Genomic DNA, 8,985 nt, shown 5'->3' with positions numbered 1-8,985 from the left:
ATGTACTGTTACTAGTAGCTCAACAGTGAAAGACCTGGGTGTTATATTAGACAGCAACTTGTCTTTTGAAAATCGTATCACCCATACTACCAAAACAGCCTTCTTCCACCTTAGAAATATTGCCAAGCTGAGAAACATCCTGTCTGTATCTGATGCTGAGAAGCTGGTTCATGCATTCATGACCTCTAGACTGGACTATTGTAATGCATTACTAGGTGGTTGTCCTGTATCTTTAATAAATAGGCTACAGTTAGTCCAAAATGCAGCTGCCAGAGTTCTCACTAGGACAAGAAAGTATGACCATATAACCCAAATTTTATCATCTCTACACTGGCTACCTGTTAAGTTTAGAACTGATTACAAACTGCTGCTACTTGTGTACAAGGCTCTTAATGGTTTAGCTCCCATGTATCTAACTAGTCTTCTAACACATTAGAATACAATTCTACCCATCCCGAGGCATCCAGACATTGTAGCAGCTCTGATCATCTTCCGTGCGATGAAGATTTTGGACCTCCACTGAGATGAGGCTGACTCTATGAAAATCCTGAGACATCTACAGATCTACCAGCTTCAGTTGGACTCTATGATACCAAGAGGAGATCTGAACTCCATGTGACCTTTACACCAATTAAACATTTGTTTGACTGTATATTTGTAATCACACCCTCTAGTGTCACCCATATGAGGATGAGGTCCCCCTTTGAGTCTGGTTCCTCTCAAGGTTTCTTCCTTACCAATTTAAGGGAGTTTTTCCTTGCCACTGCTGCCTGAGTCACCTCAGACTTGCTCATTGGGAAGAAATACATATACATACATACATACATACATACATACATACATACATACATACATACATACATACATATATACATACACACTGAACTATATACTGTATATCTTGAATTTTTACTATATTAATTCTCTTATTTCTCTTTATGTTTACCTTCTGTTCTATGTTTATGTTCTGAAAAGCGCTATACAAATAAACTTGAATTGAATTGAATTGAACATCGACGGATCATCTGTAGAGATCGTCTAGAGCACCAAATTTCTTGGTGTTCATCTATAACTTCACCTGGTCCCTCAACACCAGCTCCATCACCAAGAAAGCCCAGCAGCATCTCTACTTCTAATGAAGGCTGAGAAAGGCACATCTCCCTCACTCCACCACATCTCCAGTATTTACACTGAACATACAGTATTTACACTAAACATACAGTATTTACCCTGAATATACAGTATTTACCCTGAACATACAGTATTTATACAGTATTTACACTGAACATACAGTATTTACCCTGAACATACAGTATTTATACAGTATTTACACTGAACATACAGTATTTATACAGTATTTACACTCAACATACAGTATTTATACAGTATTTACCCTGAACATACAGTGTTTATACAGTATTTACACTGAACATACAGTATTTACCCTGAACATACAGTATTTATACAGTATTTACACTGAACATACAGTATTTACCCTGAACATACAGTATTTACTGGTCAGTGACACTGGTCAGTGCTGTTTCTGTTTATTGTCTTTTGTGTATTGTCTTGTATTTTTTGTTTGCACTGTCTTTTGTCCTGAACTGTCTTTTCTGTCTTTCTGTCTTTTGTCCTGAACTGTCTTTTCTGTCTTTTGTCGTGCACTGTCTTTTGTCATGCACTGTCTTTTGTCTACACTGTCTTCCTGTCTTGTTCTGCACTGTCTTGTTTGTCTTGTCTCACACTGTGTACACCAGGTTGCACAGTTGCACTTTATGTATCTAACTTACTAAGTCCTTATAGCTCTGTCTTTGTTTTATATAACACCCTGATCTCATGTCACTGTGTACTGTAACAGTTATATATGCTTGAAATGACAATAAAAGCTTCTTGACATTTCTTTGGAATTCTCCCCACACTCACCCATTCGCTTCTCCTCCTGTGTGATTTAACTGTCTACATTTGATTATATTGTCTTCTGGTAAAGTAGGTTCCTGTCTTTTGAATACTATCTGTTTAACTCACTTTGTTCTAGAGTAGTGTGATTTGAATTGTGTTATATTCTATACCATTGTTGATTTTATAGTGTTGGTCTTTGTTGTTCTCCCAGCTGATTAATCAGGAGTACTTTCAGTCTCCCTTAAGGTGTTAATTGGGGGCAGGGCTTACCTATTTAAATTGAAGGTTCTGTCAGATTCTCTCACTAACATTAGTGTCTAGTACTGTTTGATATATTCTACCATACCTTCATTCTCACACTTGTTTGACTACAAATATGTGCCTTAAACCCATATCTGTACTCAAGTCCTACTCTGGCAGACGCTCTCATCTACAGAGCAGAGGTCACAATACCAGTAACCTCATCTACCCTCCTCTGTTGTGTAAGTCTCAAACAGTGGTGGTAGGTGGGCTCTGGAATTGTCAGTCTGCTTTAAGAAAGCTGATTTTATCTCTGTGTACTAGGGCAGTCTAGGTACTGCCCTATTAAACGCGGTTTTCACCTGAATGACCGGTGCGACAGCCTATTGGCTGCTTCTCCGGGTGTTTGTTGTATTGTAGGAGTGATTTCTCCTTTGTGAGGAGTGGCAGCAGAACAGCAGTGCATGTCTTGTATTAAACCTAGCCCTTATCGTGGGCCTATGTTCACCTTTTCTTGGTAAGTGCTTTTGCGGTTAGAACGTGGAAGAGGAATTACAAGAATTAAGGGATACGATTGCCCAGTTAAGAGCAGACAATGAGAGGCTGCGTCAGGAGCGTATTTTCGTGCCCCCGGGTCCCAGTGACTCCTCTGCTCCCGTTCCTGGGCCTTCCGTTCCATTACAACCCAGTAATGTTGATGTTATTAGACCAGAACGATTTGTTTTTGTATCATGAGACAGAAAGTGTCCAAAGTTTAATGGCAGGGTCGGGCTTAGTATTGAGGAGTGGGTTGAGGAGGCCCAGGCTTGTATGCGTGTTCGCCACCTTTCTGATACAGATAAGGCATTTTACTTATTTGACCACTTAGAAGGGGAGGCACGGGAAGAGATAAAGTACCGCCCAGAAGTAGAACGTAAAGATCCAGCCAAAATTATTTCGGCTTTGCGGGAATTGTATGGTTGCTCGCAGTCGTATGTTTCTTTGCAGGAGGCCTTTTTTTCGAGAAAGCAGCAGGAGGGTGAGAGCCTGTTGGAGTTCTCCCTTGTCCTGATGAGTCTCCTTGAGCAAGTGAAACAACGATCACCTCATGGTATGCCAAATTCACATGTTTTACTACGGGACCAATTTGTTGAACATGTTTTTGATAGTGCCCTCCGTCGTGAATTAAAGCAGTTGATACGTCGTCAACCTACGCTAACTTTGGTGGAAGTGCGTAGTGAAGCCCTTAGATGGGAGCGGGAGGGTATGCCAGGAAGTACCCGGGCCCGAAGTCATTCTGTTCCATTAGCTCATGGGATTCAATATGGGGTGCAAGGGGATTCATTAGTTGGGGTGAGCAGGTCATCTGGGAATTCTGGAAATTGTCCTTTTGTTAACTTGTTTTTTTGTTTTTAGTGTATTTTGTATTTACGCTAACTTTGGTGGAAGTACATAGTGAAGCCCTTAGATGGGAGCGGGAGGGTATGCCAGGAAGCACCCGGGCCCGAAGTCATTCTGTTCCATTAGCTCATGGGATTCAATATGGGGTGCAAGGGGATTCATTTGTTGGGGTGAGTAGGTCATCTGGGAATTCGGAGTTAGCGGAGTTGAGAGATATGCTTAAAGGCCAACAAGCACAGTTGACTAAACTTACCCAAAGTTTTGCCCGTTTGCAGGCTTCTCCATTGCGGGGTCAATTTTCCCGACAGGGACCAGTTACTTGTAGAAGGTGTCAAAAGCCTGGTCATTTTGCCAGAGATTGTGACGAGGAGCGTGTCCCTTCTCGCCCTCAGCTCCCCTCACACTCCATTCCGCTAAGAACTGGAGGTAGACAGTCTGGTCCATCAGCAACATCGGAAAACTAGCCCCCACCGTGCTTCAGGGCCATAGCATGGGTGGGGAGGTAACTGGCTCAAACGTCTCAAATACGTCGCATTTAATGTCATCATGCCCACACCTTGTTGTTTTAATTGGCGGAGTTCGAGTGCTCTGTCTGGTCGATACTGGTTCCATGGTAACTACAATGACTGAGAGTTGTTTTCGGAAACATTTCGAACCATGGGGGCAGGATCGACTTAAATCGTGCCAGTGGTTGCAGCTTAGAGCTGCTAATGGTCTTTCAATCCCCTATATTGGTTATATGGAATTAAGCATTGAACTGTGTGGTCAAGTTATTGCAGGATGTGGCGTGCTTGTTGTACGGGATCCTCCTGGGGGTTTGTGTACAAGGGTCCCAGGTGTTCTGGGAATGAATGTCCTCAGTTGATGCTACCAGGGGCTTTACGGACAACACGGACCGGCCCTGTTTGATTCACCTTCAAACATAGATGTCCCAAATTCTGTTTTTCAGGTGCTGCAACATTGTCATCGAGTTGATAATCAGTCTCCTGGGGTACGTTCAGGAAGAGTTAGAGTGCGAGGGCGGAGACCATGTCGCATCCCAGGTGGCATGATGAAGTTTGTGGCAGCAACTTGTTCTGAACAATATGCCAAGAGTACTGTTCTTTTTGAACCTCCAGAGTCTGGGCTGCCAGCTGCTTTGTTGGCTTCTCCTGTACTAGTGCAGGTTACCCAAGGTACTGTTTATTTACCTGTAGTAAATGTGGGGACCACTGATGTGTTGCTCTATGCTAACACTGTTTTGGGTACACTAAATCATGATTGTGTGGTTAGTTTGCCATCAGGAATTAGTGAGGTTCAGTCTGTAGCAGCCACCATGGGCTCCCTAGATTGTGAAGTGATCTCCAGTGTTAAAGCACAAATTGATGCACTCGACTTGTCTGTGTTGTCAAAAGCAGAACAGGGTCAGGTAAGGGACCTGCTGTACCGGTTCCAGTCTGTGTTTTCCACTCATGAGGGTGATTTAGGATGTACCAGCTTGATTTCCCATGACATTCCCCTGTTAGATACTGTTCCCATCCGGCAGCGGTACAGGTGTATACCTCCTTCAGAATATGAAGTGGTGAAGTCCCACATCAATCAGCTGTTGGAGGCTGACATTATAAGGGAGAGTTGTAGCCCATATGCATCCCCAGTTGTCCTTGTTAAAAAGAAAGACGGTGGTCTGCGGATGTGCGCCGACTATCGTCAGTTGAACGCAAAGACCCGGAAGGACGCCTTCCCTTTGCCGCGTATCGAGGAGTCATTGGACTCTTTGACGGGGGCCTGCTGGTTTTCCACTATGGACTTGGCTAGTGGGTACAATCAGGTCCCTGTCACTGAGAGGGACAAGCCCAAGACTGCATTTTGTACTCCTTTCGGATTGTTCGAATGGAACCGCATGCCCTTTGGGCTTTGCAATGCCCCAAGCACCTTCCAGCATTTAATGGAACGGATGTTTGGGGACCAGCAGTGTAGGTCTTTACTTCTGTACCTTGATGACATCATAGTCTTCTGTTCCTCTGTGTCGCAGCAGTTAGAGCGGTTGGAGGTAGTTCTAAGTCGTCTAGAACATGAGGGTCTAAAGGCTAAATTGGGTAAATGTGCATTTTTCCAACGTGAAGTAAGGTATCTGGGACATGTCATCTCGGCCCAGGGAGTATCCACAGACCCCAGTAAAATTGAGGCCGTAGTTAACTGGCAACGCCCTACCAGTGTGCAGGAGTTGCGTTCCTTTTTCGGCTTTGCAAGCTATTACTGCCGCTTTGTTGAGGGGTTTGCAAAATTGGCAGCCCCTCTGCACAAGTTGGTAGCTGAATGGGCTGCTGCTAAGTCTAAAGTACGAACTGGGCAGGGTTTTTCTAGTGCTTGGACTGAACAGTGCCAGCAGTGTTTTGAGGAGCTGAAGAGTAGGCTTACTTCTGCCCCAGTACTGGCTTATGCCAACTTTTCCCTGCCTTTTATTTTGGAGGTAGATGCCAGTCATGGTGGCTTAGGAGCTGTTCTCTCACAGGAACAGGGAGGTAAAGTATGGCCAATTTCTTATGCTAGCCGCAGTCTTAGGCCCACTGAGCGCAACATGTCCAATTACAGCTCCATGAAGCTGGAGTTTTTGGTGCTCAAGTGGGCCTTGACTGAGAAATTTAGGGAGTACTTGTTAGGACAGAAGTGTATTGTGTACACGGACAATAATCCTCTCAGCCATCTGACCACTGCAAAGCTTGGGGCTACAGAGCAGCGTTGGACTGCTCAGCTTGCAGCATTTGATTTTAATATTCGGTATCGGCCAGGGAGGAGTAACCGGAACGCTGATGCCCTTTCCAGACAGGACCCTGCTAGTCGTAGTGAGGTAAGAGGTTTGTTACCAGGGACGGAGGTTCCAGAGGTCTTGGCACAAGCGTCAGAGGCATATTTAGTGACACCAGCTACTCAAGCGGTTGTGTCTGTTTTTCCTAGTTTGGTGGGTGATATGAAAGCATTGCAGGAGGCCGATCCGGTGATTGTGGAGATTTTGGTGTTTTGGAGACTAGGAACACTCCCCAGTTCTGAAGAGCGACGCCAGCTGTCCAAAGCTGCCCTAGTCTTACTGCGGCAGTGGGATCGGTTGCTGGGTAAGGAAGGGGTTCTGCATCGCCGTGTGTTTCGTTCTAACGGTGGTGAAGAGATTCTCCAGGTAGTTTTACCAGCTGTTTTGCGTAAGGAAGTTTTGACACAAGTGCACCAGGGACCTGGGCACCAAGGGGTCGAAAGGACCACCGAGCTGGTGCGACAGCGTTACTATTGGCCAGGACTAACATCCGATGTAGCTCAGTGGTGTCGGGAGTGGGAAAGGTGTCAGGTCGCTAAGGATACACAGCCGGTAGCTTGCAGTTTTATGGGTCATCTGTTGGCCTCTAGGCCAAATGAGATCTTGGCCATTGATTTTACACTGCTGGAACCATCTCGCTCAGGATTGGAAAATGTTTTGGTAATGACCGATGTCTTTACAAAATACACCCTGGCGGTTCCTACTCAGGATCAGCGTGCTGAGACAGTGGCTTGCACATTGGTGGTGGAGTGGTTCTATAAGTTTGGTGTTCCTGGACGCATTCATTCTGATCAGGGCCGCAGCTTTGAGTCCTCTTTAATACAACAGCTCTGTAGTCTCTATCAGATTGAGAAGTCCCGCACTACCCCGTACCATCCAGCAGGTAATGGGCAGTGTGAACGTTTTAACCGGACGCTGCATAATCTTCTGCGCGCTCTACCACTCTCTCGAAAGGCAGATTGGGTCTCTGCTCTCCCACAGGTACTCATTTGCTATAACACTACTCCCCATCAAGCGACCGGTGAGTCACCTTATTTTCTGATGTTTGGGCAAGAGCCAAGGCTCCCTATAGATTTTCTGTTGGGTAGAAGCCAGGAGATGTTGTCCGGTGGTGTGAATGAGTGGGTGTTGGAACACCAAACCAGGTTACAGGTGGCTTTTGAGGGGGCTCGAGAACATTTGAAGGTGACGGCCGAGCGTCGCAAGAAGCAGCATGACCTGCAGGTACATGATACACCATTGGGGGAGGGTCAGTTGGTTTATCTCCGCGATTATGGCGTGAGAGGGTGCAATAAGATCCAGGACCTGTGGAGCCCAGTGGTGTATCAGTGTACGCCATTGCGCCAGTAGATGATTTGAGTAAGATAAAACGGGTTCACCGCTCTTTGTTGAAGACCCGTATACGAAGAGAGTCGCCTGCTGTTACTCCGGTCGATGATACTGTTGTAGTCGAGGTACCACCATTGGAAGGCTCCCCATTTGAGGAGGTTGATCTGTGGGTTTTGGTACCTGCAACTCCACAGAATGTTGGTGGGCTAACACTAAGGGACCCAGTGCCTCCACCTTCCCTTGTTTCTCGACGCCTAACTGAAAATCTTGACTCTACAGTTCCAGCGGCTCCTGGACCACCTGGTTTGAGGTCTTCAGATTTAGAATCAGTAAGGGAACCCTCACCTGTAGATCAGCCTGGTAATAGTGGGGTTCCCTTGCGGCGGACGAGGCGAGCTAATGCGGGTCATCATTCCAATCGACACCACCTCCCTCAGGCAGTGGAAGTAGGGAGGGGGGTGTTTCCATGGTAGCTCCTGCATCTAATGCTGTTTCTGCCCTTTTCAGGCCCTGGCACTAAGTCATTCCCTGGTCATTGTGGGGTTGTCCATCGTCGGGGCGACGATGCAAGATCTAGGGGTAGATGTACTAGGGCAGTCTAGGTACCGCCCTATTAAACGCAGTTTTCACCTGAATGACCGGTGCGACAGCCTATTGGCTGCTTCTCCGGGTGTATTTAAGGCGTAGTTTGTCACCTGGGTACGCATCATACAATCATTGTGTGGGTGTGCGCGCGCAGCTAGCGGGTGGTATGTATCCAGCTGTATGGCTAACGTTGCTGCTAGCGTCTGTGTACTATTTAAGGTGTATTTGTTTATAGCCAGGTTATGGTCCCGATTGGTACGACATTGCTGTTGGGTACAGGCTGTCTTTCACTCCAGGTTGTGTGTGCTCTGGATTACCTGCATATTTGAAGTTCGTTGATTACAGATAAAGCTGTGAGTAACTGAACCCGTGTGCTTCACGCTCTACTTCCGGTGCATCTGCTCATAAGCACATCGTTGCTGTGGACTGCATGGCAAATGCTCCTTAGACCACGTGAAGACTGCACTGTTTTGTTCTGCTGCTATTTTTATGACCGTGACTGTTTATATTTGATTACTTTTTGTTTTTGTTTGTCATGCTCATGCTGGTGGCTTAGGTGAAGTGTGGTTAGTTCGAGCTGTCTTGAGCGAGAGGTTCCGTTAACGGTGCCTGCTCAACTTCACCGGTTGTTCTATAGCCACCAACAGCGTGTTTGTTTTGTTTAATGTTGATTTTGAGTTTTGTGTTGAAGACTCCTTTCAGCTTTAAGTTTTTGTCCTTTTATTAACTTGTTTTTTTGTATTTAGTGTGCTTTAATTTGAAGACTG

This window comes from Tachysurus fulvidraco, chromosome 7, assembly GCF_022655615.1.
Source record: "Tachysurus fulvidraco isolate hzauxx_2018 chromosome 7, HZAU_PFXX_2.0, whole genome shotgun sequence".
Classification (NCBI taxonomy): domain Eukaryota; kingdom Metazoa; phylum Chordata; class Actinopteri; order Siluriformes; family Bagridae; genus Tachysurus; species Tachysurus fulvidraco.
The sequence above is the reverse complement of the archived record's forward strand: the minus strand, read 5'-3'. Positions refer to the sequence as shown.